The following is a 10,300-nucleotide window of genomic DNA, read 5'->3' as shown; positions in this document are numbered from 1 at the left end:
CCATGTATCTTTGACAACTGGATTATTTAGGGAAACTAAATATTGCAACAGATCACACTAGAAGAAATCTTACATTAAGGATATGCAAACAAAAAAGCGTCTCATTCTTTACTAATGACTCCTTTTCTATATCACTTTTTTTAAAATTTAGGACCATTTCTGTAATTTGTGTTAGTTGATGAATATATTCTGATCCTAGAAAATTTCTAAACCATTTATAATTCACATAAAAAACAAATACAAATTTTGTTAATATATTAAATTTAGGGAAACTTGTTTTCATGCATAATTTCATTAGGAAATAAGCCTTTAATGCAGTGAAAAATTAGAACAGAAATACATTATTTGCAATCAGAAAATCGTGTATTGGATGTAGATAAGCTAAAGAATGAAGTATCATTTAAATCTCAATGTAAACAGCTATTTAACTCCATTAAAATGATCCCTGTGAAAACGGACAGTCGATTGTAAACCATTAGTCTGTCCAGTAGAAACAATTGTTTCACAGGTTTCTTTATGAATCATAAAAAAAAACTAGATCTAATTTTTTTTTTATCTTGAATTAATTTTTACAATCCATTTAACTAAAACATGCGATTTTTTTATGTATTTCAATAAAAAGTTCTTAATATGCTGTTTTCGAGTAAATACTTTTATGAATGAAAAAAAAAATCGAAATTTCATACAGTGTATGTTAACTGAAACCTATAACAATGTAGATTATTTAATAATTTATAGCTAAGTGTTAGATTCATTGGGTGGAACCATGAAAGCTTCTTATTAATAATGCAATATTTTTATTGTATTTAAATATGATCGTTTAACAGAATAGAACTCATTTACTGCAAGTCTTTAAAATAAAACACTGTAGTGGTCGGGCGCGTGAGTTCAGTTTCTTCATGCGCACCTGGGTTGCAGCCCGTGAATACTAACGTTTGTATCGATGATTTATTGTGAAACTCCACTGACTTGGTGGGAGCTGGAAAATATTTCTGTAATGTGGATCATTCAACTGTGTAAAAGGCAATGTAATGCATTGAATCCAAGAATTACAAGACAACCACTGACATTAAAACTTTAATAAGCAATCGCCAAAACTAGTTTGCAAATAAACAAGAAAAATATTATTTATTAATACAAATACAGATAATAAAAGTTCTGTACGACACAGAGAACAAAGGTACATTTTCACGATTTATACACTTTTATATATAGTCATATATATCCATTCAATATAATAGTAATCAGGGTGGCTCCTAGGCGTTAGCCCATCACCACAACAGGCCTGAAAAAGTGTATGTTATATTGTTTGTGTCAAGGTGCAGCTAATACATGGTCAACTGTCATCCTGTACCGGGGTAATTACCACCGAAAATCTCGCACCTGCCAGATGTGGTACAATCCCATACCTGGGAGCTAGGGCAAAAAAAAAAATCTACCGGTAATATACATTTATGGTCTGAGTTTCTGGACCAAACACTCCTGTTCTTAGGAGATATGTAATTTTGGTCCCAAAGCTATTCTGGCAAAACAATTGTAATATATATACATGATTTCCTAAGGTCTTAGTTTATTGCACTACAGTTCAAATGAAGTCACAAGGTAAACTGTCCAGTTTTATTTCATTCAAGAAAGAAAATGTGCCAGCATAAGTCTTGAAGACTTCTAATTATTCTCTTTTCCCGAGAATCCTCAACTAGATCTTGCGTATGATTTGGAATTCCAATGACAGTCCATAAGTAAGCAAGTGTAGTATTTTCACTTTCAAAAGTTCACGTTGTGAAAAACGGGTTTCATTAAGTTCGTATCTAGGTGTAAGTTTCAGAAGTTAAACTGTTTTTAATTTCAGGTATCACACCCCAGAACCAATCTTTAGATGATCCCATTAACACCTGAGGGTTCTAGTATATCCTTCCATTTTAATTCTATCCAAGCATCCGATTGTGCATTTTTCATTTATTAATTACACACAATATTATGTACATCAAAGTATATACAAGATATATTTACATATCATTAAAAAATCGTGTGTGTGTTCTTTAATCAGGGTAGCTCACAGGCATAAGCCCAATTCTACCTTCAGAACTTGTGAATATGTAGTCTTTACAAAGCAGGTCTGGAAAGTATGTTGAATAACCTGGGTCTGATTTTACTGTAGCGCAATTGACACAAGAAATCCCGCACCAACCGGTGATAGTGCAATACCAGTGAGTGCCAGCAGGAAAAAAAAAAAGTAATAAATAAATAAAACAACAATAATATTCAATAATCTGGATGGCACAACTATAAACTTCAAAAATCACAGTTCAACTGAATATTTCCTCATTTGCTGTTCTACATGCACTGGAACCTCCAAACTCAATAAAAGGTACTGTCCAACTATATGCCATGGATAATAGAACCATTAGAGCACCAGGTCCAGCATACCAGAATCCATTAGGGAGTATTCATGATCACAGCACAAAAGACAACTAACCAGAGCACCAGACCCAACACCATGAATCAGGTCCGGCTGCTAGCCAGAGGTAGAAACCAATAGTTAAAAGCAACGGTCTCCAAAATCACAGAACCGACACAAGGAATCTGGTCCAACAAGAAACTCCACGAAGACAATCCAGTCACCGGGTTTGCCACTCGAAGAAAGGCTCTAAGAACAGTTCTTCTTGCAAAAACAGCAGCAGAAAACTCCTAAAATGAATTGAAACAGTCACGATTTGCAATAAGTAAATGTACTGTAAACGATAAGCCAGAAATATGTGCCATCAAAGTCTGCCTTTGGTCTTCATGCATCCAAGTCTCCTGTTCGCCACATGTACAGAAAGGATCCGTCTCCAATCCTCTCCTATAATTTGGCCCTAAGTGAGCCATAACAAAAAAGAAGTATACATAGAAAGCACAAACCAAGATGAGACGTTTTTGACATCGCACAGTTCACCTGGGGAATATATTTCCTCGTCACAGTTCCAACATCACCACTTTCCCATCTGGTCTGCCCTAAATCCATTAATTTATTCCATATTGGTTGTTTTTCTTCTTTGATATTCCAAATCGATTGTGATATCCAAAAAAGTCAATAGCATACCCTTTTTCAATTTGTACAAAAAATCTCTGTAGACAATAAACAAACCCAATGGCACGGTACAAGAAATTACCTGTAGGGCGTTTCTAGACGCTGTTGTAGATACTTTCAGTAAGGTTAATAACACAGAGCGCTGATGCGATTGCGCAGATGGGTATTTGCAATGCACTGTCTAAGGTTGCTTTTCATGGAGAAATCATTTGAAGAATTCAAGCTGCATGGAGATCATATCCTGCCAATTAAGGGACTATCTTCCATCACTGGTTACTGCAGTAATTAAAGTTGAAGACATCACATGTATAGTTTACTTGAACCTTCTTTGAGACTGTTCGATGAAATTCGCTAGTGTGGAGAGATGTTCTTGCAGGCAGCTGATGCACAACCTGCAATGGATATCAAAAGAAGACAGTGAGAAATAATGATTATTTTTAATGTAAACTTGAAACCAATAAATATTAGACATTTATTGCAACAAAATTGACATAACAGGCTTGACAGGTGAGCAAGTCACAAAAGTAAATATTAAATCTTATTTCTATATAATGCATCATTGTTCGAGTTAGTAACTGTATCCCGACACCCACCGGTGGTAGGTGTCGGGATACAGTTACTGACCCGAACAATTAAGGAAGTTGCGACTTACATACTATATTAAATGGAGCAGGAAGATTCGTTTACTTTTTATTTTAAGTGGCTTCTTAATTCAGAACGCCGATCCTCAAAAGATGTCTTCGTATTGGAACGGAAGCCTTTGCTTACAACGTGTAAGGATAACAGAGTAAATGTCTTGTTCTTCTTTTGATTGCTCGAAAAGAACTAGTTGAATTACTTTATATTAAGTCACAATATATACGGAGTTACATCACGCAGGTTGTTCTTCCGTGTTTCAGAAATTTGGGCAATCAACCTGCCAACGCATCTGAAGCAAGCTGAATTGCCGGATCTCCTCTCAATCTTAGAAAGTACGAAGATTTTCCAATAGCTCAGTCGAGAACAGACTGACCCATTCAATATACAAAATTCTCTAACGATCAGTGAAATCTTAGACAGATTTGAAAATGAGCCGAAACACTTAATTCAAGCGACCTAGTAAAAATCAGAAAATATGTTGTTGCGATTTATAAACGATAATGTAGAATCAAAAATCACTGCACGAAAACAAATTGATTTTCTCCTTTGAATTTCCAAATTAAAAGCGTTTCTAGACAAACTGAAAATTATGTAATTGGATTAATTTTCATACCGAAAGAATGTCTGTCGTTCTCTTCGGACCAGCTTCTGCAAGTGCCAACTGAATTCCAGTAAGTATCTCAGACCTGGAGAGGAAAATATCGTTGGTATTGACGCCAAATTCCTTACATCAGAAAAAAAAAAAACTGACAAGGAAGCATTAATTTCACCAAAATCTTTTTAAGGGAGAAAGGGGGGGGCGGCTAAAATTCTAAACGTTGCTAGAAGATTCTTTACTTGGGAACCAACCAGACTTGAAACAGAAACGTGGGGACAGAAGTTACTAAGATGATCGCATTTTACGTAGGCTAGATACTCACCGAATTGCCAATGCGATGCGACTGCGCTCATTTTAGACAGCAAAAAAGTAAAAAAGGTTAAAAAAGTAAAAATTTTGTTCTAGAATCAGTTGAAATGAAAGACATTTTTTTTCTCTGTACTTAAAATAGCTTCGTCAACTGTTCGGTCGGACCACCGGATTTTCAAATTATTACAGAAATGAACGACGCCAACGATCTACCGAAGAGCATGTGCCATTTGGATGAGGTGTGGGGCTAATCGCCACACCTCGGAGTGAATACTATCCGTTGCTTACACAGTTTCATATTACAACTACCATTAACAGAGCGATTCACATTTAAACCGCGTTTAAACTTTTTCTCCTTCTTCCCCATTGAAATAATGACAAGGATTCGATCGCGACACGCATCATTGCTTTAGGGGAGGAACAAAGTAAAGGCATTCTGACGAAATGAAGAATTTAAAATCGCTTATTGTAAGTTCATATTTAGGATTAACATTTGAAAACACTGATTGAGGGACCAAAATTCAATTCAAACAGTGGCTGGGGATAAATGCTCGATTTTAAACCGAAAACTTAGGACCCCTCTCGCACAAGTGACACCGAATTATACTGTAAAATGCAATGTCGTGGTCGAAGCAACAGCCCAACGTTAGATACCGCAGTAAGCGACAAAATTCTCTAACAGATTTATCTTCAGATAATCACGTTTCCGAAATGGCATCAAAATCATTAATGCGAAAAACATTAATCCAATTTATCACAGACGTTTTTGACAAAATATGAACAAGCACTTACACTTCGAATATCTTTCCTTCTCCGTCGACATCGAAGCGTATCGGACAAACATGTGCCTTCCACAGCGCGCCCTCTGTGAACTAAGTGAGAAAAGTATTAACTTTCTAAAGCGAATCAGTGAGAAAATAAAAATTCGTTAGACATTCGAAAAAAAGTAGCCTTTTAAATTAAATTAAACATATTTACGTAGAAGATCGTGTCAAAAAATAATAATAATTAGCGTAGTAAATGTTCGATTTCCCTCACAAAGTTTTCATATGATAGTTTAGGAAGGTGCTTAGTACAGACCTCGGTAGCGGAGTGCGCAAAGCACACGCTTGCTATACGAGACGACCTGGGATCAAATCCCACGCGGTTGTGTGGAATATTTTCTCTGGTTGTTTTTGCAGTACCCAGTTAGTCGATCTCGGGCCGAGGCGGTGAGGGGGGTTTTCCCTCCTCGCCACATAAGTCAGAATCGGCAGTTGAACAGACACCTCGTGTAATTAGAAATATATGCAAATGAGGCGGTCAGCATAGAGGAAAAAAAAAAAACAGTGACTCCATTCGAATGCATTGTACAAATAAACCCTAAATTTGTAAGCCCAGGGAGGACTCAATATGTCGAAATGACTTCTTGATAACTTAAAGGTAATTAATCCTTTCCATCTCGAGAGATTCGGAAGGAGCCTAGATCTGCGAACCTGCCATTTAAATCAAAACTTTCATTCTTCTGATTTAAACAGCAGTTCACTGTGTCGCTGCTACTCATAGCGAATTTTTGATATTAAGGGGGTGCGAAGATTTACGATTCCATCCATTATATTGGGTGGACATTCGAAATACGTCTGCGATGCTCTTAAAATAAAATTCGTGCCCGACCTATTAAGAATCTTATAGCCCCTCTAAACAGCGTTATAATATACCGTCCTAACGACTGAAAGTAGGTGGCAGGACTTGCCAGAGCAAACTTTAGGGGAACATGTGGCAGAGTACATAAACGTCAGGGGTCTGGCGGTTAACAAGCCAGATGAACAAGGGGCACAACACATGACCCACACACTTTTAAGCCTTGACAGCGTACGTTCCTCAATACAAAGAACATACGCGGAGATAGGGTAAATCCCTGGTGCCGTTAGACCTGAAAATACTCTATAACCTACCTGCAGAACATACGTACAGACTTCCCAAATGCCAAAATAATCATTGGCATAGTGCGACCTGTTCCAAAAACGGACAGCGTCTCGAGGAATTCCTTGCAAACAGCTACTTCACTATCCTAAATCTACCGACATTTTCCAGCACAATGTGGGAGGCCACCAGATCTATTGCGGACCACATTACCACTTGAACCGTTACTGAAGATTGGACAACATCCGATCATACAGCAATCACCTTCCTCCATAACCAGGACAATAATACCCAGGCAAAAACAGTTCAGATACGCCAGCGAAAAGGCTGACTGGCCTTTATTCCAGGAAACGCAACGGATATCTGCCCATGCACTTAAAACGGAAAGGTTAAATCCGGACCAACACCAAACTGCAATAATAAAACTAATTACAGAAGCGGCTGACAGAGCAATTAAAAGGAAAAAACAGATCCTGGGAGCTGCCAGGATCTGTCTTTTCCTTTTAATAGCGCTCCTAACAGTCTTAAGCAAACTTCTCAAACACCTCCTGTGGAGCAGGATTGAAAACCAACTCTGGATTACAATCGCCAAACCAGTTCAGCTTCCGGAAGGGACGCTCAACTGGAGAATAAAGTCAAAGCGGCTACAACAGCAAACAAAACATACTTTCTTGTCATCGCAGTGGATTTTGCCAGGGCGTTTGACACCGTCTGGTGGCAAAGCGTCCTCAGCAGGTTAATCTGCCAACCAATCTTTATAAGTGCATCACCACCTACCTCTCAGATAGATCCATCACTGTCACAGCCCCGTACTGCTCAAGATCAGTCCATAGAGTATGCACACAAGGCTCTGTCATAGGCCCACTTCTCTGGAATGTGGTCCCGGACGGTTTCCTGAACAAAACTCTCGGAAATGCCAAGACACAAGGCTATGCAGATGACCTTGTCCTGATGCTCGCTGAAGACAGTAGAGCTCAATTAGAAAACACTGCAAACCGGGCACTTAACCTTATAACAATGGTCCAGTCAAAGCAATCTGACAAAAGCCCCAACAAAGACAAGTTCAGTACTACTTCAGTGGACTTTGGACATCAGGAGGCCTCCCCAAATAAAAGTTCAGGGAACCACAGTCAAACTAAAAACAGAGTTGAAGTATCTTGGTGTCATCTTAGACAAGAACTTATCCTTCACCCCCCCCCCCCCACATTAACTATATGACAATGTGAAAAATCATTGGGAATATCTAGTGTGTTTACAGCTGCCTTTTGAGTTTTTGCCTTGAAATAGCTGAATATAGGCTTCATAACCTTTGCCTCAAAGACTCTTCTTTCGACAAAGCCCAAGTATTTGTTGAAATGCTGTTTTAATGCCATCTTAAACTGTCTTCTTAAGGAAGAATATTTATTGTAAAGACATATTTCCTTATTTATCTTAAACTAATTCTATGCATTTTTCGTTTTTTTGCCAGTAGGGATTTTAGTTGTTTAGGGAACCACTGTGGGTAATTGGGATCAGGAGCACTATAGCATGGAATAAGGTTGTTTGTAACTTCGTTAATGATTTGATAAAAGCAGTCCGGTGCTTCTTGAGGATCATTGATTCTTAATAGTAATTCCCAATTACAGTTTTTAAATGCATAACTCATATCAGGCATTTTCACTTGATTGAGATTGCGCTTTCGTTTTCGTTCTAAATTCGTATCTTTAACTGATCTCTTCGTGATCGAAAAAGCCACGGAAATGTGATCTGATTTGTAAAGATTAGTTGGGTGAAAGACCACCAAAGAAAAGTTGGTGAAAACTAAATCCAAGTAGTTTTCATTTCTAGTTGGAAATTCACAGATCTGATTCATATTTAAAGAGATGAAAATTTTCTGAAATCTACCTTTAAGTGTTCAAACATTAGTTGGATTGGCATCGTAGGCATGTGGTATGTTAAAGTCTCCTAAAACAAAACAATTAAATGGTCTATTCTGAGATGTTGATCAAGAATTTGGTCGATACTGTTCTCAAATTCCATCATAAGAGAGTTATCTACAGGTGGTGGATGGTAGAGAAGCATAACATAGCAGGTATAAGAGCCACTGCCTAGTTGAAGAAAAATACCTTCAATACCAAGACTTTGATTTTTGAGATAGGAATCTCTTTTAGGCAAACGATCATGAGCACACCTCTCTTATCCAGTCTATCCCTACAAATAAGAACAAAGAACAAAGAAATAAGAACCAGTGGCAGATTACCCATTAAGGCAATGAGGCACGTGCCTGGGGGGCCCCGGCTTTGGGGCCCCCCAAGCCAAGACATTTTCCTATAGTGTTCTAAAATAGATTAATGTTTTCAGTAAACATCATAAAAATCTTGATTAATTTAAGCAAAAAATACAAAAGTACAAAATTTCATTTATTTGCTGCCTAACTTTTATTTTTTATTCTTTTTTTTTTTATTATTATTTTTGTGGGGGGCCCAAATATAATTTGCCTAGGGGCCCAACTATCCTTAATCCGCCACTGTGTGGGATCACCGGTCTTTGTTCTTATTCGTAGTGTTCTTATTGTTTAAGAACACCTCTCTTTAAGCATACTGTTTTTTGAAGCCCCGATTACTAGCTGAGAATTCGGATTCCAGTTTTTTTTACTGCTAGAGTACATTCTTTCAATTTTTTCTGTGTTATCCGCTTCCGCCTTGTCACTGCCATTTGGCATATCTCTCTTTAATATCTCGGCATAACTATGCTCTGCCTGTGTCTTGGCTGCATAGGTTTCTTTTGTGTTGGGTGAAAGTTTCTTTTGTTGGGTTTCTTTTGTGTTGGGTGATGTGTGCATCAAAATTTTTCTTATACAGGCAGTTCTCGCTTTACGAGTTCCCGGTTTTACGAGTTTTTTTGTTTTTTTTTTCAAGTATAAAGTGTCAACAAAATCGAAAATATGAACATTAATTGCAAAAAATGAAGGTTAAACATTCATAAATACCACATTTCAAACCACGAGCGTAGCTATACAATACAGTGTCCCCTCTTTACGATATTAATCCTTCACTATCGTATCGCGAAAATAGTGTAATATGAATCCAATAACACATTGTTTTTTGTTAATTCATTTCAAGACTTCGGAAGTTCAAATTTTCGCTAAATAACTCCCTAAAAGGTCGTTTTTATAGTATAAATTATATTCGTTACCAATTCAAATCATTAAACGCACTACACTTTCATCGTTATCATATGTTATAAGAACCAATTTTGAACGGCTTTGTGATATTTTTCTAAAGCACATTTCTGGAAGTCACGATAATAAAATTATTAAAACAATTTATACTTTCCGGTTTATTTGGCTTTTTTTGTTACTGCAAGCAATTTTAAACGGAAAGTAAACTCGATGTTATTGCATTTGCGAAAATACCGATAGATGGAATTGTGTCGGTTTTTACGTTATTATGGTGAAATGTGTTTGCCCTTGACTGAAATCTTCAATCGTATAAAAAACATAAAAAAAATTTACAGAATCTTCTCTTTATTCCTTTTTTTTTTTTTTAAGCTTCGTAAACTTCTTACTCCGCCCAAATCGTGTTAGTTTCTCTATTATTATAATTTGCTTGATTTTACAGGCTACGTTTTCATTTCTTTAGATAAATTAAACATAAACTAATTAGCTAACTAATTTCATGGTTGATAACATAACCACTATTTTTAACATTATGTCAATGGGAAATAAATTCCGCTATACGAGCGCCCGCTAGAAACGAATCAACTCGTAAAGTCGTCGAGAACTACCTATATATATATATTAA

This window comes from Mastigoproctus giganteus, chromosome 11 (genome assembly GCF_048544385.1).
Source record: "Mastigoproctus giganteus isolate SK-2022 chromosome 11, ASM4854438v1, whole genome shotgun sequence".
Taxonomy (NCBI): domain Eukaryota; kingdom Metazoa; phylum Arthropoda; class Arachnida; order Uropygi; family Thelyphonidae; genus Mastigoproctus; species Mastigoproctus giganteus.
Note: the sequence above shows the minus strand (reverse complement) of the source record.